This window comes from Myodes glareolus, chromosome 4 (genome assembly GCF_982192425.1).
Source record: "Myodes glareolus chromosome 4, mMyoGla1.1, whole genome shotgun sequence".
NCBI classification, from domain to species: domain Eukaryota; kingdom Metazoa; phylum Chordata; class Mammalia; order Rodentia; family Cricetidae; genus Myodes; species Myodes glareolus.
This window is the reverse complement of record NC_142029.1, coordinates 60,821,625-60,846,066: the sequence shown is the minus strand read 5'-3', so window position 1 is coordinate 60,846,066 and position 24,442 is coordinate 60,821,625. Positions and strand designations below refer to the sequence as shown.

The window sequence follows — 24,442 nt, the reverse complement described above, 5'->3', positions numbered from 1 at the left end:
GAGGCAGATTCAACTCTGTAACATTTCTTTCATTATATGTTTGTGGACTTCATTTATGAGTGCTTGAAATAATACCACCACCCCCCCCCCCCCGCCCCAAAACAAAGAAAGAAAAGAAATGAAACCTAAGCTGTTATAATATCTTCCTCTACTGGTTGCAAAAAAGTGTGACTTGCTTGAACAGAGGCCTTTTAAGTACACATCAGAAACAGGGATTTGCAGTCTGAGCATGGCCTTGCCCTGGTGTGGACCAGAATGAGTCAGGCTTGCCTGTCCCTGAAGCAGAGCTCTGCCTGAGGGAAGCCTCCTCTTCTCACCTACCGGGTCCTCCCTCTTCTCTCTCCTTGTTTTTTAGAGCATCCTTGCACTGCGCCAGCCCCACGTGCAGACTTCCTGGCTGAACAGAGAGGGTCTGCATCTTTGGGTCTCCCGCTGAGACTCTGCATGGGGATTTTGAGAGAGACTATCAAAGTGAGGTCACAGAAATTACAACATGCTTTAAAGGTTTGCATTCAGCCAATATATGCCTTTAACATAATAATTTGCAATATTCTATATTATGTTACAAGAGGAGGCTTGGGGGACTTACTAAATGTTTTCGTTATCTAGGTGGATAATGAGACATAGGTTCCTGTTGTCATTTCCGTCAGTGAGGGCATCCCCTTGGGTGTGACTCCACTCTGCCATCTTTTCTGGATGGGAGGGGATGAAATGCTCGTCCTTACACTGTGATAGCCTTGCATGGCCTTTGAGTTTGACTGATGTTGGCCCTACTGTACCTGCACAGCACTGTGCTATTGACAAACAATCGATAAATCTCATACTCATTGAGCTGAGTGTTGGCAGTCATTTTCTGCTTTGGGTTGGGCAAATATCCTTCTACTAGAGCCCCAGCCTTAGTAGTCCTTTAGTCTAAGAGGACATATGGGTGGCCAGACACCAGAAGGACCATTTTTTTTTCTGCCTCCCTTGCCTTCCTGGGAGTGAGAAGCAGAAGGGCCTGGTGATAAAGGGAAAAATCTAAAGTAGACTCTTGGATCATCCTGGGAAAGAAACTTCTTCCTCACAGGTGGGATGTGGCTCAGGGGCAGGGCTCTTGCCAAAGCCTTGGGCTCAGTCCCCAGCACTTTCAAAGAATTTTCAAAGGCTCTTTGCTTCTGTATGATTGAGGAGTCAACTGTAGGTTTGGCAGTGGGAGGACAAAGGAGCAGAAGCTTTCCTTGTCTGTATTCTGTTCTTTCAAAAAAGTCTTCTGAGCAGAATTAAAATGCTGAGGGGTGGCAGGGGCAGGATCAACTGGGGTTTTTCAAAGAGCCTGGATAGAAAAAAAAATGTAGTGACTTTTCAAACCCGGGGCTAACTGCCGCTCTAGGCTTGGAGGCCTTGGCTGGGACAGCACTTTATCACTTCAGAGAGACACTGAGAAGTCTGCTCTGACCTGCCTTAACGAGGGGAACATGTCTTAGGGAGGGATGACCCAGAGGTCAGTGGAGCCAATGACTGCTGGAGGGACAGCCTTCAGAGAGTGCTGTGTGGTGGTTTAGATCTGCTGCCGGGCCCAGGGATATATGTCATCCTGCTGCCAGTTGTAGCGGCCTCTAACCAAACCCTTGTCCATTTGTCTCCAGATTTATCTTCCCAAGTCCCAGAATAAGCCAATCACCCTCTATGAGCAAATCTTTCCAAATTCCTCCCCGCCTGTCTAAGATGAGGCACATTTTCAGACAAACATTTAAGAGTGTGCCTGTGCAATGCATGTATGCATGCAAACACACACACACACACACACACACACACACACACACACACACACAGAGGAATGCACATGCCTATCACAAGGACAAAGCCCAGTGTGATTTAGAGTGTTAACTCAGGGTCCAGAGCCATCCCTTACTAGCTGCATGACCCCAGCAGGTTACATCCCCTATCTGTGCCTTATTTTCTCTAACTATAAAATGTGTATAATAGTCGTCCGCTTCTCAGGATAGTACTTTGTGCACTGCCGGCCCCCAGAGACTTTCCCCCATGCATCCCCAGCTCTGATTGACAGGTTTTATGCAGGCCATGCTACCTTTCTATCCCACATCCCCTTCCTGCTCCTGCAGCAACAAGTCCAAATTTTAAATATCAACCCTTCAGGGCCCATCTTAGACATCTTTTATAAGGAGGTTTTAAGGATGTGGAGACAGAAGGACCAGGAGTGCAAGGTCATTCCCTGCTACGCAGAGATTCAGAAGCCAGGCTAAGAACACATGAAACCCTGTTATCCTCTCACCCCCAAGAATTTTGTTTTCAAAAAAAATGACTTTTGATTTCCAGTACCAGCTGGACATAATAATTGAGTTTCTGTTAGAGCTTGCCTCCTGGTATAGTGCCTTATCTGTCTTCCTGTGTCCTCTTTGTCCTTCTGTCCCCAAATTCCTAAGGCTGGGGGATGGCTTCTGAAGGGGAGTGAGCAGTCCCAAGGCTTCATTCTTGGATCCACTCAGCTTGTCCCTCTCTCCTGGTAGGAGCCCTGCTCCAATGGTCGCCAGCCCTGTTCTCCACTCCTGGCCTCTTGGCCCTCTTGCCTCCTCCGCCTCCCTTCTCATCTCTTCCCCTGGCCACCACAGTTCTCGCTCTGCTTCTGTTTCCTCCCCTCTCTCCACCTCTTCCCTTTTGATTCTCCTTGTGTCTTTGACCTCCCCCACCTCTCTCTTAATGAGAACTTTCACACTTCATATTGATTGGGAGTTTTAAAAAAGCCACCATTGATTTTTCTGGGGGACTTTTCATGATCTTATTTTTAAATGTAGGAAGAAAGCTGTTTCAAAAGCTGTTGACTTTGTTCTATTGAGTTAGGGAGTCGATGCTGGAAACTCTTTTCTGGAGACTTGGAGAGCTCAGGGACCTCGGATGCCATGTCTAATGAGCTGGGGGTCAGGATAGTCCTCCATTTTGCGGTCCTGAGTCTGGTAGCAGAGCATCCTCGGCAGGAGGAGGGCTTGTCCTGCAGGCTTGAACTTGAGGACAGGGCTCATGAGAACATGTACAGAGAACGAACACAAACTTCATAGGAGTGCGGGGTGGACTTAGGCAGGAGAATGGCTGGGAATGTCACTTACCAACCCAATACCTGCTGTGTATTTCTGGTCTGGGCTGACCGTTTTGTCTGTGTGATCTCATTTGATCGTCCCAATAACCCCAGGAGGCAGATCGCTGTGGGTGAAGACTCTACAGAGATAAAGTTAGTAAGGCACTCTTCTAAAAGGACTACTGGTAAAGAGAAAATACCGGAAAAACCAAATTGGACAAAGTGAACAAAAAACATTTCGCCTAGTGATAGGTATGCATGTGTGCCTGCACTCAGCCCACATTAAGTCTTCTGAGTCTGGGAATGCACAAATGATCCAAAAGATCATGGGACTAGATGGGGCTATTGGAAGAAGGAGGAAACAAGACGATGTACGGTAGAAAGTACTGATGTCATGGTGAGAGGTGACCTCTGTGGGCCAGGTGACTGTCAACAAGTCTGGTTTGCTCTGAAATCTCCATACATGGATACTACAGCCAACAACTGGGACCAACTCATTCTTTCCAGGAGTTCAAAGGTCTAGAGAGTCAGGCAGGGGGAACAGCAACCATAGTGTTTCTCTGATTCTGGCTACTGGGCAAGGGCAGAGGGGAGGAGCTAAGAGATTCCCCGGGCAGTCTGCAGCTGGCAGTCTGCAGCTTTGTGGAGGTTCAGCTCCTCTCCTGACCCAATAAAGGTAGCTCTGGGCTGGGCCCACGTGTCAGAAAGGTGAAAGGCCATCAAGCCTACATGAGATGCCAGGGAGCTTTGGCCAGCTTGCCAGCTGTCTGACATGCGCAGTCCTTTCTGTGATGCCCCTCTAGAAGAACAGTGCCGGGGTGGGTGGAACCCAGGCTTGTCATTCAACACCTGCCTGATTTTGTAGTCAGAACCCAAGAGCAACAAGATCCCAATGCAAATGGCAGCCGAGGTGGAAGAAGCTCTTTCTACCATTTACCTACACTCCTGGTAAGTCTTGTGGCTTTGACTCCCCGTGTGCTGCCTTCTCCCAAGAAATGTGTTCCCAAAGGTCATTTATTTCTAGTGGAGATTTGTTTTTAGCAAAATTTACAATATGACCATTTAAACTTGTCTGTTATGCAGACTGGGGGGGGGGGGAAGCTGGGGCGGGGGGGGGGAAGCTGGGGCGGGGCTTCCGAAACTTCCCTGTGAGTGCTCTGCTGCTGGGAGTGGCAGCATCTTAGCTTCTGCATCTGCATCCCCACCTTTGTAGCTCATCAGAGTGGAAGAGTAGAAGTCCTCGAAGCCGCTAGCCCAGCTACAATTTACACTGGAGGAGGCCCTTGGGCAGAATCTCAGCTTGTGTTTCATGCGTAATCAGCCCTGGTGGCTGCTGCTGAAGCAGCTCGTGGGCCCGGATGTAGCAGCAAAGGGTGCTTCAGAGAATCCCAGCTCCTCGCCTGGCTCTTCCTGCAAATGGTGGGTGCAAAGGAAGGACGGGCTTGTGTGGGAAACAGCTTCCACCCTGGTGTGGACTCACGTTCCACAGGCCTGGGCGTTCCCTTCCTGGTCTCCTCTTCAGCAGAGTTCTGAGTACCCATTCCCGCATTATCTCGTCTCTTGAATTGATAAGACCCAGAGCATTGCTTGAAGAACATCCCTAGTGACAGAAAAAGAGGCCGCTTTTGTTCCTTCCCCTCCACTTTATCTCCCCACCTTCCTTCCATCCTGACAGCGTTTCAGTCCTTTCTTGCTAGAGCCGTGGTTCATCCTGGAGCCCCCAGTTTATTCCCAGAGAAGTGACTCTGGCTTGGGATTTCTTTAGTGTGTGGTACCTCTGGGCAGGTTCATTCTCTTTGCTTTCCCTAGGTGTTTTCCTCTCTGCCTTCTTTCTCCCCTCACCATCTGAAGCATAAACTTTACTCTTCCCCTACTATGCAGATTGAGCCCCTACCCCAGTTGTCCAGAGATCCACACATAAGAATAGAGGCTGGGTGCTGGTGAGAGACTTGCTCAGTTGGTGAAGCGCATGCCTCGCTAGCACAAATGTGTGTGCTCAGTTCCCAGAACCCATGTGGAAAAAAACAAACAAAACATTCATGGTTGGTGACTATTTGTAATCCCAGCTCTGGGGAGGCAGATCCCTAGCTTACTTGGTGAGTTCTAGGTCAATGAGAGACCCTGCCTAAAGCAAGATAACAGATCTAAGGAACAGCAGAGATTGTGCACGGTTCCACATGAACACACACACACACACATGCACACACACATGTCCAGAACCCACCGAACACTGGAAATCACCCCATTTCTTCTCTCAGAAACAGAGACAGTCTCCCATTAGTGTGACCCTGCCTCTACCTGTAAAGACCACTTTCCTCCACAGCCTCTCTGGTCCCTTTTCCCTCATGCCCAGGCACATTTGAAAGAGTCCAGGGGTAGCATTCACACTGAAGGCGCCTGGCATTTTCCAGCAAGCTTCCTGGCCTCTGAATGGATCACCTCACAGAGGGAGGCAGACACTATTTGTGGAGCTTCAGAATTGGCTCTGCCCATCTGTGTGAGTCTTCTTGGGGGCTCTTGTCACACTCATGATCATGTCTGAACACCTACCTTATTGCTACACAGTGCTGAAGGAATCTCAGAACTGAGTCTGGCTTCTCATACCTCCATGCCTCATAGGTACCAACTCCTGCTTTTCCACCATCTTTTTCTTCAGCGGGTGCCACCTCAGGTCTACCATGCCAGAACAGCGTTAGATAGCTCCTGGGCCAGGTATTGTTGGAGGTATTGCCAACCACAAAAAAAAAACCAACTATAAAACAAAAAACAAAAAACCACAGATGTGTTAAATGAAGGAGGGAGGAAAGGGTTGATGTGGGAGATTCCAAATAAGGAGCCAAGAGGCTACACTGCTGCTATTTGGTCTCAGAAGCATAAAATAGAGCCTGTTCTCCTGTGTCCTCTTCCACAGCTTCCTCACAGAGGTGGCTCTGTGGCTTTGGTCGCGGTGTCTAGAAGCCAGTGATTGCTTCCCCATGCTATGTGGGGAAAATAAATTTAAAAAATCATTATCTCGGAGTATTTTTCTTTGAGGAAAGATATATCCTCAACTTATATTTAGAATGGTATACGATGTCTTCTACCCTGTGATTTGACTGACAGGAGAAGTATATTTAAGCTATTTTTAACCTAGAAATCTTAAGAAGAAATCTAGTGATTAGATCTTTTGGAAGCTATTGTGTGCAATTTTATAACTTTGGTAAAAGAGTGTGTTTAAAAAGAGAAAAGAAAAAAAAGCCAACCAGATTGATATGTTTCAGTTCTTGCAACTTTAGACTTTTGTTCCAGATGAATCCTTTGTCTTCAGGAAGAGGTAACTGTATGTATATGTGCATGCATGTGTGCATACATGTGTATGTGTGTGGCTCACTCCGTTCTTCATAAATAATAGCTCATGTTCTTCATGAAAGCATCAGAAGGGGCTGTTTTCACTGTACTGACAGTACCAATGAACATTTGTACAGAGCCTAGCAAGCCATACATTTCCATTTTCCCCACAATAATCATTTGAAGGAATTCTTGCTGTGGACATTTGTGTCCTTGCTCTTTGGAAGGAAAAATGGAAACATGTAGAGCGACCTACACAAGACCCTCCAGCTACCAGGTGGCAGCTGAACCTTCAGTTATTCACTGACCTCTCGAGGCCCCAGGAAGAGTGGTTTGTGTTACTGCCATGTTGCCGTGCTGCAGACCTTACCTGTAGGGCTGGACTTTGGTTACCTGTGGCATGCACAGGAACAGCTTCTGGTTGCAGAAGACAGCAGCCACCTTTCTTATGCACAAGTTTCTCTGATCAGGATCCTGGAAAAGAGTAACCAGACATGTTTTCTGCTTCCTTGACTGAGACTTTAGCTGTGAGCTTTGACCATCTTCTAGATGTTTCTTATATAGGATGATCAGAAAGCAATACTTAGCAGAACCAATGGGCTATAATCCTTACCCCAGTCCAGGTGGCTGGAGTTTCTGTATAACTTCCTGGCACCTGAATTCTTTTGTGGCATGCCAGGGTTCCACAAGAGAATGTTCTAGTGACAAAGGCAGACATTTATATGACTTTTATGGCTTGTATGGTTTGAGGATTCTCTGCCTGATACTTATAATCCCCAACACTGTAGGATCATTTGACATGATCCTAAAAAACTGAGCATCCTTAGAGGATGAGCCCGTGGGCCTGTTTCCTGGGGGTTTGAATCACTTTCTTCTCAAGCTCTAAGAGTTCCCCTCTGTGAAGGCTACACCAGGAAGAAGAGCACAGGACAGTGCATCAGACTGTAGGTCTTCCTCCTTGTACCATGCTATTGGCAATGTGCTGGGATCTCCTGAAACGTGTGTGGGCAGTGGCTTTCTGCTTGACAAACAAGTGACTCCACTAACTGACTTTTCCTAATTCATTTCCCACATAGTAAGTACTTCTCTCACCACAACTCCAGCCCCTGTTAGATTTTTTATTAGTTTTTTTAAAGATATTGTATTAGTATTAGTCAGCATAGGTGAGGATTTGCTGCAATAACAAGCATTCTCCCAAACTGTAGTTCCTTAAAACAACAGTTTTGTTTCCCCCCTTATCTTGTGACTTCAGAGTCGGTTCTCTGATGTTACTGGTCCTCAGGCAGAGGGAGAGGGAGCTCCTGGTGGGTGTTGCATTTGCAATTACAGGCACTTGTTTTAAGTGAAACATATTTCTTCTGTTATATCTGTATCAGTCAAGCTTTGGTGTCTGAGACAAAACCCCCAAAGTAGGCTAAAAGAAGGAAAAGTTTGTTCTAGTTCATAGTTTCAAAGTATCAGTCTGTGACTGGTTGGTCACAGTGTTCTGGGGCTTGTAGGAGTGTTTCACAGGGAGGGCATATAGTGGAACAAAGTTGCTTATCTCATCTGTGACCAGGAAGCAAGAACAGAGAGGGGGCAGGACCAGGATTTTAGTATCCCCTTTGAGGGCATGCCCTTAACAATCTGTCTTCAATTAAGTCCCATCTCTTAAAGGTTCTACCACCTCCCTACAGTGCCACAACATGGGGACCAAGGTTATGCTCTGTAGGGAACATTTAAAGGCCCAAACTGTAGGAGATGAGGCCATGACTCGTCTGATAAAGTGTTTGCCTTGCAAGTATGAAAAGATAAATTTCATCCCTAGGACCTACTTTCTAAGATCAAAGGAGAGGCACGGTGCATTCCCAGCATTTGGGAAGCAAGTTCCTGGTGTTCACAGGCTAGGCACCCTACAGAGTTCCAGGCCAGTGGGTGACCCTGCCTCAAAGCAATGCTGGGCGATGCTGGAAGAATGGTATTGGCTGCCATCCTCCTACTTCTACAAGCACATACTCGTGCACTTGCGCACACTTAAACACAGCCACACACAAATAAGCAGCTGCCTAATTAAATAAATAAATAAAATCCGAGCCATGACCACGTCTCACTGGCTAGAAATGTATGGTCACATTCAGCTGTGCTTCAGGTGGATCGGTGTCACTGGCCTCATTTGAATTTTTTTCTCCTGTCTCCACAGTTTCCTTCATGCACACCCACCACCATACAACCCTCCCTCGCTGAGTGTTCAGTGAGCATCTGCCCTGTAGCCAGATGGGGTTCTCAGTGTCAAGAATGATGGCTATGCAGAAGCTTTTGGGAGGACACGTTTCTACTAGAGCTGTTCAGACTCTAGTCAACATTTTTTTTCAGGCTTTAGACCTATCAGGAAGACAGACAGTGTTCATGACTTTGTCAATAATATATCACCTATGGTTCTATGTAATAATAAATATCATTTAATTATTATTATCCTTATGCCAAGCTAGACACTTGACTAAGAATGGGAGACTGTGTGTTGCTGCTCGTGACTGAGTAGGTTTAGTCTTAGGGGTCAAGTTACTTATCCAAGGTCACACAGCTACTAAGCGACTGAGCGAAAGTTGAAATCTGAGTGGAGTCGATTTTCATTCCTTAAAGGCACTGTGGTGCCGTATTTAGCCCAGGCTGGCCTCAAACTCCTGATCCTCCTGCCCCTACTTCCTGGGTGCTGGGATTACAGGTGTGAGCCACCAGGCCCAGCAATTTCCCCCCAACCCATAGACCCTGGAACAATAAACAGACCAAGATGATTGCTCTGTAGTCTACCAGGTGCTTCGCAAGCAGGGGCAACATAGAGAATTCTTCATGTATGATTCATTTTAACGAATAAGGGGAGGGATGGAAAAGGAGGGAGGAACGTGAAGAGGAAGGAAAGGCCAGAAGAGAATGAAGAGTGGGGGGTGTCTGCTACCTTGGGAGTATCACAGCTTGCTGGTGTGGTTCCTAGGAGGAGGCAGGCAAGCTCACCTCTTAAGCAGGGTGTTTGCAGAGCCCCGGATTGCTCTAACCACTCACTGGTCCTTCCTCCATCTCGTAGTGTGTGCCTCACCAGGTCTCATTACCGCTGAAGAGGCTCTTCAGTCTACCACATTGGAAACGACTACAATTAAACATGCAGATGGATTCTTCCTCCCTCGGCTGCTGCGAAGGCAATATTTTTGAAAACCATGACAACTCAGTATCACAGCTCAGAGGAGCCGGAGGAAGGAAGGAAGGCCCACAAAGGAGGAGCTGGGGAGAATTCTTAAAGGTCACTCTCTGATTTTGTGTGTGACTTTCCAAAGCGATGTTTGAGATTAAAAAATAAACTGTGAATATAACAATTACGGCGAGCCCCGGTCCTGTGCTGCTGAATGGTAGTTTACAACGGGATTAACAACAGGCAACCAGGCTTGAAAGCAGGGGCCTTTTCTGCAGCCTGGCCTTGCATGCCCAGGGCCAATTTGTTTTCTGCTATTCCTCAACCTTTATCAAAGGGACAATCTGCAATCTTGTGCTGCTCTTATCTGTGCTGGAGCCTCAGAAGTTGCCCTATATATTGACACAAAGCTTACTGTAACCTGGAGTTTTATAATGCGGCATCTCGGCTTTAACAAAGAGATCCCCTACTGCCTCAGTAGCTTCAGTCTGTAACCTTGGGGGTCAGGTGGTTTTGTTCTGGGTTCGCTGCCCCGTCAGTACTTACGTGTATGTTCCCTGTGTGCGTGCGTGAATGCACGTGCGCATGGCCATGTGTTTGTTCCCTGGCGACTCCTGGGTTGGCAACTTTGGTCCTGGAGATCACATGTAAGTACCTAATTGCATTTGCTGTTTAGTAATTAACCACTTGCAGGTGCAATTGGTTGGGAGCACAGTTCTGTGTGTGTGGCTAATTGCAGGTGTAAAATAGTCACCTCTTCAGTTCCCTTCATGGCTCGGTGGGGCTCAATGCTAATTCTCCTGCACCATCTGCGGTTAGACTCATGGCTACCCAGAGTGGCTTCTCAGGAGAGCAAGCATGAGGTGGGGGGCAGAGATCCACTCTTTCAGAGCAAAGGGAGAAGTGGAGGTGAAGGACAGCAGTGCTTTGTTCCAGAGAGTTTGCAGGAAGCCAGGAGCTTAGCTGGGGAGGTTTCTCCCCACCATGCTGCCACTCAAGACAGAGAACTAGCTGGGTCTTTGAGATGTGCAACCTCCTACCAGAGCCTGACATCTCATGGGAAGCCTTTGATGGGGCCCTTTCTTGCTGAAAGTCTGCCATAGGCCCATGCACTAGGACTTCTTCAGTTGTGACCCCAAAAATCTCATAGACAAAGCTGTTTGATGAAAGCATGGATAAGTATTCTGGAAGCTTTGATTCCCTCTGCAGTATTGTCATCACGCGGGTGACACAGCCACACCCATGTGAATTCTGTACCTTTGATTTCAGCATACTATCTGCAAAGTGTATATTGGGTGTCGGGGTACACCCTCCCTACCTCTCTCACTTGGTTTCCCTGAGGACTAGGTAGATGTGGTTTCTGTCTGGAGAAGGTCAAACAAATGCTATATCCTGCAAGTGAGCTGAGTGACTCTTGGGTGACTGAAGAGAGTCTCATACTCTCAGCACACAAATTACCAAGGAAATTCAAAGGTTGGAAGATAACCAAGAGAGTGACTCTTGACTTTGAACCTTGCTTCCCCAACCTGAGTCTTTCCCCATGTTAGTGTCAGGTAAAGGCCTGGGAGCAACCTGTGGTGATCCTCTTCTGCATGTGGATAGCCTTCTACATGGCCAGTGGTACCCAGAGGTCATCTCTCTTCTAATCTGGTTCTTTTTTCCTCCTACCAAGCCACCACATCCAGGTAAACTGTGTGAACAGTGGCCCTAACAGGAGCTTTCTGGGAGCCTTATCCACAGCTGTGCTGTAATAGGATGGACCTCAGGGAAGGGAGGACTAGAGGTAGGATAGGATTCAAAGGAAGAATGAAGTCCAGTATATATGGTTTGGACAACATAATGGTGTTGAGCAGGCAGTGAAGTAGAATATCATACATTCCATGAAGCCTGTTCAGAAGAGCCAAGTCCCAGAGAGGGAAGGGACCTCACCCACCCAGAATGCTCAGAGCTCTCAGCTTGCAGTGGGACATCCTAGTCACATTGAAGATGAGTGTAGACCCAAGCATGTACTTCTAAGAACTGAAAGATGGAAGAGAAGCATAGTGGGGAGAAAAACTTGACAAAAGAAAGCTTTGTGTACTGAGTGGGAGGGGCAGGAACAAGGGGAAAGGGCTGCAATTGGCCACAGAGGAATTGGACTTGGGGCCTTGGAGGTGAAGGGAGTGGTGATGTAGTAGAGCTAGGTTAGGTTACACTTGGCTTCATAGTTAGAGCTAGTGTGTGACATTAGTGTGAGCCTAGGTGTCCTCAACAGGGAAGTGTGGATGGTAGAAGTTGAGTCAATGGAAACCACTACACTAGAACATTTTTGGTCAGTCCATTCTTATTATAACATTGTACCTGGCTTCCTTGGTTTTAACTTTTGAGCTCCTTCTCTGGGCCCCTTTTGATAGCCCATCCTATAATATTTGACTTGTCTCTTCGGCCTTTGGTCTGTTTCTTGAATTTTTCTTTTCGGTTAGCGTCAAGGTGAGTTGGCCTTTATGATTCATTTAACTGTAGATTCCTTGCAAAGAGAAAGAGGCTGTTTCTCTATCTGCTCCATCTCTGGCCACTCACGCCTCAGATCTCTCATCTAGAATCCCATTCCATGGGCTGTAGCAAGGACAGATAGAGTACAAGCTCTCATGTGTCAGCTGAGACAGCGAAGCCTCGCTAGGTATTTACTTGAGAGACTCGTTGTATTTTTGTCATTAAGTTTTTGGAACAGGGTCTTTCAATGTGGCCCAGGCTGGTCTAGAACAGACCCTAGCCTCTACAGTACTGTGACTGCATGTTTGACTTTTCTTGTTTCTTCCTAATTTCTAGTTTACTGAAGTACGTTTCTCCCACAAGCACCTGTCTCCTGCACAGGCTGGCTTGCTCCATGTTGGGTGTGACCTGTAGAGCTGGTCTAGAAGGACACCATAATGTTCAGATGAAGGCGGGGTGAGCCTGAGCCACTGGCTCGTTCATGGCAGCGAATGGCTTCGAGGCCTTCGAGGAAGTCCCTGCTCAGGAGTCACACAGGATCCCAGCCTGGCACAAATCATGTTTGAGAATGGCCGTCAGACACACATGCAAATGGTAACCATTAAGGGATGAAATACATGAGGTCTGCATGTCATCCATTGTCTTAAGGTATAAATTCAGGGTTAACACGGCAGGTCAGGGTGTGATAATTCACCACCATCTCATCCGTCTTATTCTCCAGTCCCAAGGAGAGACTGTCCTCCAGACTCTTAGAGCATCTGAGTGCTAGCAGGGTCTCTCATGAGTTTCCCATGAAACCATTCTTTGACTTGGGAAACATAAGAGTATATTCAGTAAATTTGCCCCCAGTGGACCAGTTCTGTGTTTTATCTTTGAGATGGTGCATAAGTCATCCCTGTCCAATGGAATGCAGCCCAAATGAGGTCGCCTTAATTGCCCATCCTCTCAAGCAAGCATAGGCATCAATGTCTGTGTTATCTGTGTATGTGACAGTGAGCACCCCAGTACTGTGGAGGAGGAGGAAGTTCCTGATGTTAGTCTGAGGGCAGATTATGTTCAATAACAGCCAGTGCACTTGGAGATACCAGTGGAGGGCCAGTAGAAAACTCAAATTTTCCAAATCCTTTTAGAATTCAGTTCAGCCCAAAGGCTCCAGACCTTTAGACTCAATTTGGTCCCTATACCACTGTGGTATTGTAAGTTTCCACTTAAGAATAGTAACACACATGCATATGTGCACATGCACACACACACACATTCATGCATGGACACACACAAGAGATCTACTTTCTTTCATGGATGCATCATTTCTTAAAGGTAGATAAGTTAAGCATGTGTGCTTTCATGTATACACACACACACAATACACACACACAAAGAAGTAAAACAGTCTAATCTCAGAGTGCAAACATTTCAGAATGCAATCCTCATGAGAATCTTTGAGAGTTTAATTGCTCTGAAGATCCTACCGCATTACCTTTAACTCCTGTGTGCACATGGCCTTTTCACCTCAGTAGATTATATTTGTGGACATGACCTTAGGATGAAGGGCCTTCCTGTCCTTCACTAGAATCTCATAGAGATGATTATTCCTGCACTTCATGCACGAGATACTCACTACTCTCTAGGGCTAGCTTGTCTGAACTGGGTGAGTATGGCAATAGCAGTAAGCCCAACTGATAACATTTATTGGACATGCAATAAACAGACACTGTCTTAAGGACACTATGTGCATTAATTTATCTAATCATGACAGATGTCATGGACTGACTTATGTTTCCACAAAAGTCCTTTGTTGAGGTTCTAATCCCCAATGTGATGCTCTTTGGAGATAGGGTTTTGAAGGAGATAAAGATTAAATTAGGCCAAATGGGTCAGACCCTCAGGCGATGGGTTGATGTCTTCTTACAAAGGGACGCCAGAGCTTGCACTCTGAAGTTACAAAGACAAAAGATGTTGTGACGTTAGAGCAAGAGGATGGCGCCTAGAAGCATGAGAGTAGCCTCCCCAGAAACCGGCCCCACTGTTACCTTGATCTAGGATTGCAACTTCCATCACCAGGAGAGAATAAGCTCTTGGTTATTGGTTTAATTGTGTATGTATGACATTTTGTTAAAGCAGCCTGCACAAACTAATACAACTTAATAGAGTATGTAGACTCATCAGCTCTGTTTTGCCAGGAGAACCTTGAATCACAGAGTTGTAACTAGTTTGTCTAAGGTCGGCTAGAAATTGCAGAGCTTAACTGTGTTCCATAGTCTCAGTTAGTGCTCCTCAACACTAAGAGGAAAGAAATATATCTAAGACCTTCAGTTAAAACCAGTAGCTCCATTTCTCTGAGCCACTGCACATGGCTGTGTCTTGTGAGATTCCTACCAGCCCACTGGGGCATTAGGATGGACAGTGAATATAGCGTCTTGGACTGAGAGCTGGGCACGGGCCAGAAGGGAGTGATGCAAATGAAATAAGCTGAACAAATTAATGCATGCTATTGGCTTTGGCATCACTATTTTCATCATCATCTGTCGTCATGGTACACTCGAACTTATTTTTTCAAAGACGAGCACTCAGGCTAATCAAATGAGTAAATATGGGCAGGACTAATCTTTGTTCTGCTCTATAAATTGCGTCTTGAAGTGTTAACCACTCTAATAAGAGCATTCGCAATAAATGATGTGCCATTAGATTGAAGCAGGGCCACCAGTACCAGAAGATACCCATTCTTTTTCTTCCCTGTTGACTATAGCAGGATAACCATGGTGATACATGATACAAGCCTTTGGGTGCCATAGCAATGTGGCTTTTACTTCTGTCACTCTCAATGATTTGTGGTACAGTACTCCCTCCCAGCCAGATTTTTTTTTTTAACAAAATTCTGGGATCCTTGGATGTATTTCTGAGTGTTGGGGAATTTCTGTTTCAAGACATTCAGGTTTGGAGTCTCTACTTTGGGAAATGATTTGGAAATAGAGAAACTTATGGGTAGTAGGAGCAAGGAGAAAGTGTGGAAGGCAGATGTGTCATAAGCAGACTCGGAGGAAGACGTGGGAGTGCCTTCCTGTGCCTGTGCCTGTTGTAGAAAGGGGACTGAGAGGTCAATGGTCTGCCACCCAAGTCCAGAAGCAGGCTCTGTTGTGTTTTAAGGGGACTTAGGACTCAGACACCCACATGAGTCTTCTAAGACAGCTTAACAATTCTAGCAAGACGTCAAGGCTCCAGATGATGATGTGTCCCTGGCATGAAGCATGGTGGAAGGAAGTAGAGAGGCATAGTCTAGTGTGGGTGATGTCAGAAGAACTATGAAGATTTGATTGGCAGACAAGATGACTTTGTATGGCCATTGACTGCACCAGAGAAAAATTATATATGCCTACCGAACTCATTGAGATTCTGAAGACATGCTACCAGAGAGGTGAATTGGTGGAAATCGCTAACATGGACATCCTAATTACAATATTAACATATTCAAAATACTGTTGATGCTCTTCATATGTGCCATTCCTTTTTTAAAATAATAACTTTTTTTTATTGAAGTTAGACATTTTAGAAATGGAAATATGTGTGTATATAATGTGTATTTAAAATAGGAAAGTTTAAAAAAAGATACAAGAGAATGTAAAAATTTGCCAGTGTTGAATTTAAGTAAACATCAATTTAGGTATCTATCTATAACCTATTAGTATTATAGTTAGAAAAACAAAAAGTCATAACTAACTTTAGAATGTGATAGCCTTCTCTGTATGTTTGTGTATGAGTGTGTATGTTTGGTACATGTGTACACATGTTTGTGTGTGTTCATACTCACAATGTGATGATTTTTTTTTATTTTGCAATGGTGTCACCCAGGGAGCCCAGATTAGCCTCAAACTCATAATCCTTCTGTCTTCTTGTGTTTACTTCCTAAATGCTGGAAATTCAAGTGTGCACCTTTATAATACCCTACTTTAAGGAAGTTCTAAAAATATTGAGACTTACTTTGTAATAGCTTTCACCCTTCCCTCCCTCCCCCCTTCCCTTCCTCCTTCCTTCCCTCCCTTCGTCTCTCTCTTTCCCTGCCTCCTCAAGGTCTCTCTAAATACCTCAAGTGGGTTTTGAACTTCAGCTCTTCCTTCTTCCGTCTCTGGAGAGCTGGGGTGACATGCCTGCCTGTATCATCATGTTTGCCTAAGCTTCATATTTAATAATACCAATTAAATAATAACTAGAATAGTTGAGAACCCTTGTGGACTTCTATTTCTTTGCTTCCCCTTCCCAGTCCTTGATATTTTAAAGAATTGTGTGTGTGTGTGTGTATTTATAGTTTCCACCATCTTTGATGTGTTTAGTTTTATTGCTGAGATTTAAATAATGTGATTACTTCCTGTTGCTTTACCAAACATTCTCTATAGGAGATTCATTAGTTTGACTTTCTCTTAGTTGCATAAATTTCATCCTTTTATAATCTCCCTCACTTTCAAGTATATTAAAATAAACAACAAACAATCCAACAACCCCAAACACTTGGTTACCTGAGGTCCTACAGCATTCACAGGAGGACCTGCCTGGGAATTTGGCTAAAGGGAGACCCAAGGCTAGCCTGTGTGTTTCCAAAAAGGTGACTCTTACCCTCTTTGCTGGCTGAATAATTCGACATAATGAAGGTTCGACTGTTGGCCAGACTTTGTCTTGGACACTGACTCTTCCTTCTTTCTTGTTCATTCCATTTCTCTCCCTCCCTCCCATCCTCCCTTCCTCCATCCCTCCCTTTCTTTTTCTTTCTTTCGTGTACATGCTTGTGGTGGTCAGAGACTGACATAGACATCGGGCATCCTCAATTCCTCTCCACGTTATTTTTTGAAACAGGGTGCCACCCCATTGCCTCGCCAATCTGAATATCCTGAAGGCTCATCTTGTGTTTTTCTGACCAGAGCTGGGATTACAGGAACATACTCACTCCTAGCTTTCTTCATGGGTGCTGGGGATGTGACTCACACTTGTGTGGAAGGCCCTTTACCAACTGAGTCTCTCCAATCCCTCTCCTTTGAACTTACTCTGGCCGGGCCTCTCTAGGGACTGCAGTTGCCGCCACACACTATTTCCTTTGCTGGTGACTCACTTTTCACCCATTTCTTCTGTGTCAATAATTCAGTTCTATAGTCATTTCTACCTTATTAGTTTTATAATATTGCCATTTTGATCTATAATTTGTTTCCTTAACTCTGAAATCTCTCTTTTAAATTTTATTCTGTTGTTTTATTGTCTAGTTTTTGAGCTTTTGTATTATTGAATTCTGAAAATAAGCCCTTATGGATAATTTTTTTTCTATTTTGGGTGCTATATTTTCTTCTAGCCTGCGGTCGTTTTCTGTCTCTTTTGTGCTACATTTTCATATTTCTCTCCTGCTTTTATGTACCCGATAATGAGCTGACCTCATTGCCCTGTCATTTTTCCCCACTGTGCACACTTAACAAGGCTAGTACTGTGCAAACTCCTGTGGGCTCTGCTGTGGAGCAGGTCCAGTCTCTTTAACTCTCCACCCACGTTACCCAGGGCCCAAGTATCTTCACACCTCAGCCACAGTTCGATTACCCAGGCTCACAACTTTCTCTACCTGGGAAGGGGGTCCAGGAAGCTAAGATAGTGTGCACAGTCTTTGATGCTAAGGGGCTTCTTCCCTCTCTCCCCACCCCCCCCCCCCTCTCTCTCTCTCTCCCCTCTCTTTCTCTCTCTCTCCCCCCCTTCCTTCCCTCTCTCTCTGTGTTTGTCTGGCTCTGTCTCTCTCTGTCTCCTGGAGGTTTTAAAATGCTTCCTCCCAGAGCCGGCCTTTCTACAGTTTGGGATGGGTTGGGGTGAATCCTTTGCATTTGAATGGTTTCCCCAGTGCTAGCTGGAGACCTACAGTTTAAACTTTTCCAACCAGCAGATGAGAGGGTCCTCATGGAGCTCTCAGGACCCCAACTCACCTGTTTTGCTCATGGCCCTGAGATCTGAAGAGTACCCACCCACAGCCTCTTCCTCCTGATGGGCTTCCCAGCTCCTGACCCACTTGGTGCTCCTTGCCTGTCTCACCCCTTCCTTCAACCTGAAGACTTTCTAGTATCGATCCCCCTGCCCAGGTCCTTCTCCCTCGCCCTTCCCTACTGCAGATCTCATCTCAAATACCAAGTCCTAGGGGAGCATCGCTGACCTCTCTGACCTGAGCAGCAGACCCTGCATTGTTATTTGCTGTGCACTGCTCTGCTCCACACAGGGATTTTTCTCTCCCACTTTTCGGGACCTCCCAAGGGGAGTGGCTAAGCTAACAAGCCCTCCATTTCCAGGGTTGCCTGCTTCAGTGATTCTCATTCTCTCATCTCTCTCTCTCTCTCTCTCTCTCTCTCTCTCTCTCACTCAACCTCCATCTTTTATAGTTGCATTTTTAGAAACTTTAATCTCAGTCCACCTGTGAGGATAAACTGGCTTTGCCATTTTACTTTTCTAAAGGTCACGCTGTAAATGAGTTCAATGTTGAAATCTAACAAGTAGCATAGGACCATAGCAGTGATGCCATATGGTCCCCAGGGGACATTGCTCAAATGTGGGAGGAGGGTGCTCAGGGCTGCTGTGGGTGCAGGTGAGGCTGAAATCTGTTTTTAGGGCCTTCCTCTTCCAGGCTGTCATATCAAGCTGTCTACTGTGGAAACATGTAGTTGTTCTCTGTGGGCAAAGACTGGATGCTGAGTTTCCAGACAGTGTTGCCAAGCCTCCAGTCAGTGTGGGGAAAGAACGTTTGTTTGTGCTCTTATTTCATGAGAAAACAGGTTAAAACAAGACGTGATTCCATAGCTATCCAGAGAGCAACTTATACATGCCAGGGGCTGCCCCGAGCATCCAAACATCACAAAACGATCTCTTTACCATGGAAGGATATGTCCCAGGGCTTTGCACTCAGGTTCCCTGGGGCTGATGCTATGACAGCAGCTTCCTTAGGGAAACTGAGTCAGAGTGTGGTTCAGAAGGACAAGCCCTGTGCCACAAGCTTTAGGGACAAAACTCAGATCTTTGTTTTTAAATCTGTTCTCCAGGAATGCTTTAATGTCTTCATGACCCAGTCTATGCTGGGTCTGCCATGATGGTCCCCAGGCCTGTGCTAAAGGAGTGTACTTCTAGTTCTTTCTACATTTCCGGCTGTGCTTAGAGCCAACTAGTAGACTCCACACTCCTTCCTACGGTCCTAGGTGATCTTGAGTGGGAGAGCTATCTGATGGGGTTGGTCCTCACCATGCTGAGTGATGTCCTACCAGACTGAAGAGGTCCTTTCCCCCACCCTACCCCCCTTCTGCTGCTGCAGCACAGACTCAGCTCTGGAAGCCTTGAGCCGTATCCGGATGCTGCCTGGGCTAGTGAGGTCTAGGGAAACAGATCTCTCTGATGCTTTGGACGGGACTGCTAAATCGGCAGGCAGCACGCTAATGGGGGCTGCGGGCTGCACGGGTACCTGTATGTTATAAACGCCTGGCATGGGAGAGCCTCCTAAGTCATGCAGAGGACAACTTTATGGTCCAGAAAGTAAAGAACTGGAACCAGCTCAGCTTGCGACAGGGAGCAATTGATCGGGGATGGGCGAGAGTTTGGCCCAGGAGCTCAGAACTCCATAAACCATCGCAGCTCTGTGCCCAAGGACTGGTTCCCATTGAAGCTCAGGAAATGTAAGGGTTTGGGAGCTGTGCAGCCTTGGCCTAGAGTACAGTAGGAAATCCTGCGCCTCCCCAGTTCCCAGCCCTCACTAGTCTCCCCGTGACTGCAGCTTTTGAGGTCTTTCTTTGCAGGGTGGTTTTGGTGACTCACCTAACCTGTTACCTATCAGAGTTGCCTGATTTCCTTAGCACCATGCTCAGGGCTTGGGGGATCGTACATCGGGTCAACATCACACTCACACATACCTCACTCATTTTCTGACTCTAAAGCTCAACTGTGTTAAAGTTCTGGGGTTTTAGGTCATTCTTGCCTCTGTCTTCTTGGTAAGCTCTTGATTCCTGTCGCCTTGAAGCCTCTTCCTGGTTGGAGTAGGAAGGCTAGCCTTTTATCCCGTTATCCTGAGGGCTGTGCTGCAGTGTTTCTTGTCCAATAGAAGAGGGAATAAATAAGTAAATGATGAAATAAATAAATGACACTGTCGGGGGTAGGGGGGGGGAACCAGGCCTTCCCACCGTATCGCTTCTCACCCCTTCTGAGCTTGATGCCTCTGGGGCTCCAGAACTCCCATCTCAGGGTCTCAGATTGCACCCCTTATCTCTTGTCCTTATGCACCTGTTCCTCAAGAAGGAAGCCCTACTCAGTCCCTGGAGGGGCAAGTACTGACCATATGTTCTCTGTCCTCGAATGTGCAGACAGCTGTATCTCAGCATTTCCCTCAGTGCCTGTTTGTTGTATTTCTTGCATTTTAAAACCTCATTTTGAGGTTAAGTATAGTCTTCTAGAGACTTCTAGAAGCTGCTAGAGAGAAGGCTCAGTGGTTAAGAATGCTGCCTACTGTTCTTCTGGAGGACACAGGCTCTGTCCCCAGACCCCACATAGAGCAGCTCACAGCTGCCTGCAATTCCAGTGATCCTGTGCACAGACCCTGCCACACTTATTTGCATAATTAAAATAAACATTTTTTTAAAGAAATAATACAGACTCATGCATTCTTCGTCTGATTTGTATCAATGGTAACATCTTGCATTATCTAGCCATAATTTCATACCCATTGAATGATACTGATATGATTGACTGATCGTCATCAGATATCAGCTTTTGGGGTATGTGTGTGTGTGTGTGTGTGAGTGTGTGCATGCATGGTGTATATGTGTGTCTGTACTCCTGGCTTTTTCTTTTTTTTAAAAAAAATGTGGGTTCTGGGAATGAAACTCAGGTCTTCACTCTTGCTCAAGGACTTCTTTTCTTATAGACTAAGCCACCCCCCGCCCCAGCCCTGGATTCTCTCAGCTTGTGGAACTGAATGACTACCACAGACCAGAACCTCAAGCATCCCCAGCGGTCCTTTTCATATAGCCGTGCCAAGTCCTATTCTTCTTTCTCCTCTCTAGCCCAGGAACCAGTTTGTTGCCCATCTTTAAAATTGTGTCATTTCAAGGTACTATGTGAATGGAATCATAGAGAACATAGCTTTTAGGAATCGACTTCTTCCTTTTTGTTTTAGTCAGTATTTTTCCCTAGTGATATACCTAAAGGAATGGGCATATATGCTGTATGCATTAATAGTTTATTCCTTTTTATTGCTGAGTAATATTCCACTCTATGGATGTACTAAAGTTTGTTTAACCATTCATCCACCTTTTAAGGACCTTTGACTTATTTATAGTTTGGGAGGGGGAGTTATAAAGTACTGTGGATATTTATGTGCACTTTTTGTATGAGTAAGTCTTCATGTTTGATATATAACCAATAAGCATGGGGAAAGATGTCCAACATCATTAGTCATTAGCAAAATGCAGACTAAGAACAAAGTAAGGGATCAGTACCCATTGTTGAGGACGGGTAAAATAAAAGAGAGTGATGGGAAGTGCTAGCTAGGGATGGAGAGAAACTGAGTGCTGGGAGGACTGACAGACAGCAGGACAGCCCCCCTGGGACAGGGCATCTCAGTGGCTCACACAACTCACCTGCTTATCCTATGACTCTTCCATTGTACTATTGGGCATTTGGATCATACTTTAAGAGTTCCACCATGGGCCAGGGAGATGACTCAGTGGGTAAAGGTCCTTGCCATCAAGCCAGGTAACCTAAGTGAGATCCCCGGGACCCACAGTCTGGACAGAAAGAACTGACTCATAAGAGTTGTTAACACATGAATACATGCACTCACAGAGACACTTAGACATCACACACACGCACACACACACACACACACACACACACACACACACACACACACCACAGATAAATGAGTTTATGCCTTAGTTGATATGAGAGTCTCTTTATATAAACAGTACCATATGTATGCTTGGTTCATTTCTGAGAAATCTGCTGCCTCTGTCCCACCTGTCGTTGATTGGTCCAACCAGTCATGTAGACCGTTTCAATTTGCATTCATTCTTATAAACCGTACCTAGTGAGGTGCTCATGTATTTTTAATAATTTAGTGGATGGTCTCCTCAAGATAAATCCAAGAGGTTTGATTTGGGGATTAAAGTTTCCTCCATTTTTGGAGTTTTGATAAAAAATGATGACATGCCATTCAGTAGTGGTGGGTTGATGTCGCCTTGTATCCCAGACACTCACGAGAGTGGAAGGCTATTGTCCCCCAGTGTCCGCAACTTCAGTCACTGTAATCTTTCTGATTATTGTTAGTCTAGTAGTTGAAAATACTAAATAATTTTTATTCATTTTTAATGCTGTGAATACATCATTATGTGTATTTGCATATTCATGTCCCTGAATGTGCATCTGTGTGGAGGGCAGAGGTGTCCTTCCTCAGGTGTTGTCTACTTTGGTTTTTGAGACAAGGTCTGTCATTGGTTAGGAACTTACTGGTTTGTCTAAATGGCTGGGTTGCAAGCTCCAGGGGTCCACCAGTCTCTGCCTCCCCAGCAATGATATTTCAAGTGTGTGTCTGTTGTGGAATATTAATTAAAGATGTGTTACTTTCTTTTATGATGTAGAATATTTGTTTAATGGTGCAAAGATGTCTTGTATTCTTTTATGTTGTATTTGTTTAACTCTGTAAAGCTGTGTTACTTTGCCTGCCTAAATCATCCAATTGTTGTAATAAAGAGGTGAATGGCCAAAAGCTAGGCAGGAGAGGGATAGGCGGGGCTGCCAGGCAGAGAGAATAAATAGAAGAAGAGGAAGGAGTGAGAGAAGGAGGAGGAGAGAGGACGCCAGAGGCCAGTCACCCAACCAAGCAACCAGTCATGGAGTAAGAGGTATATAGAATGGAGAAAGGTAAAATCCAAGAAGCAAAAGGTAGATGGGGTAATTTAAGAAAAGCTGGCAAGAAACAAGCCAAGCTAAGGCTAGGCCAGGCATTTATTAGTAAGAATAAGTCTCCATGTAATTATTGGAGACCTGGGTGGTGGGCCCCCAAAGACCAAAGAGTAGAGAGTAGTAAACAACCCAACTACCTGTGCCATCACTCCTAACTTTTAAAAACAGATCCTGAGACTTGAACTCAGGTCCTATTCTTGCAGAACACGTAACCTGTCTCCTATTTTCCCAGTCACTGTGTCTAAGAATTGTAAACTTTTATTATTTTATTATGTGTGTGGGTGTGTGCATGTGACATAGTAGTGGGGGGAGGTGTGTGTTCCCATTGTGAACTGTGGAGGTCAGTGAATAACTTACAGGAATATGTTCTTTTGCCACATGGGCCCCAGGGATAAACGTGGGTCCCCAGGCTTGTCAGCAAGTGCTTGCAACCAGTGAGCTGTCTCACTTCCCCAGAACTTAGAAAGCTGGACTAAAAAAGTTTTCATGAGTTTTTTCTCTTGTGAATGCCTGTTTGTATTTGTTACATTATATGTATATTATTTACATATTTTGCTATTGATTTCAATGTTTTCTAGTTTGGAGCGTGTAGACTAACATTTAACATTGCTGTGTATTCTAATCTTCTGGTTTATTTCAGTCTGTGTACTTTTTTTAACCACAGGTCCTTCCTTCCCTTTAAGGTTCTTTTCTTTCTAAAGCTCCATCAATCCTTTGTCGTGTCTGCCGTCCACAGCATAGGCTTCCACAGCAGGGTCTTTGTTTGGACATTTAGTGCAGAGTAAGGGTCATGCTTACTTTTCAGGAGCTGAGTTGTGTCTCTGCTTCCTCTCTGGGGCGGTCCTGTCTTCAGTACTGGCATTGCTTCCTCAGTCAGTGCTCAGCTGACTCTATCCCTGAGACATGTGAGCCACCTTTCCTCACTTCCAAACAGCCTCTCTTCTCTCTCTCTCTCTCTCTCTCTCTCTCTCTCTCTCTCTCTCTCTCTCTTCCCTCTCCCTCTCTCTCTCCTTTTCCCCCCCTTTCTAACATTGTTCCTCTTATTTCCCAGTGTATGCCTTGTCTTGGGTCTCCTCTGCCCGACTGCCTGGTGAGTCCATTTGTCTGCACACTGAGTCTCCATCTTCAGCTCAGTAGTGTTTTATTACCTTCCATCTTCCATTTCTCTTCTGCTTCATTTGTGGCTGATATTTTAGGGACTCTCATTATCTCTGCGTGGCTCTCCACCCTCTAGTTTCCAGATCTCCCACCTTCTGCCTCCACTTCCACGTTTGCTTTGTGCATTGCCGACTTGCTGTTCTGAACTTCGGGTCAGTTCCTTCCTGCCAGTGAAGCAGCTTTGTTTCTGCGTTAGCACTGCGTTTCCTTGCAACCCATCCATTTTTCAATCTGTCTTCCCTCTCATCTCAGTCTTTTGAGCTCCCTTTCTTCTTACTCTTTTGCTTCTCTGACTCGAAGGCCAT

The 24,442-nt window shown here is 45.6% G+C and overlaps 1 protein-coding gene and 1 long non-coding RNA gene across 2 annotated transcripts in view; both read left to right on the top strand.

Annotated features, from left to right (window-relative positions):
• Ephb1 (EPH receptor B1) overlaps positions 1-24,442 on the top strand; it is a 439,224-nt gene that overhangs the window by 174,869 nt on the left and 239,913 nt on the right. The window lies entirely within an intron of this gene.
• LOC148122284 (uncharacterized) lies at positions 3,843-9,741 on the top strand. The gene is made up of 3 exons (XR_015737701.1): positions 3,843-4,021; positions 4,287-4,492; positions 9,459-9,741. It is a non-coding gene; the product is annotated as an uncharacterized LOC148122284 (long non-coding RNA).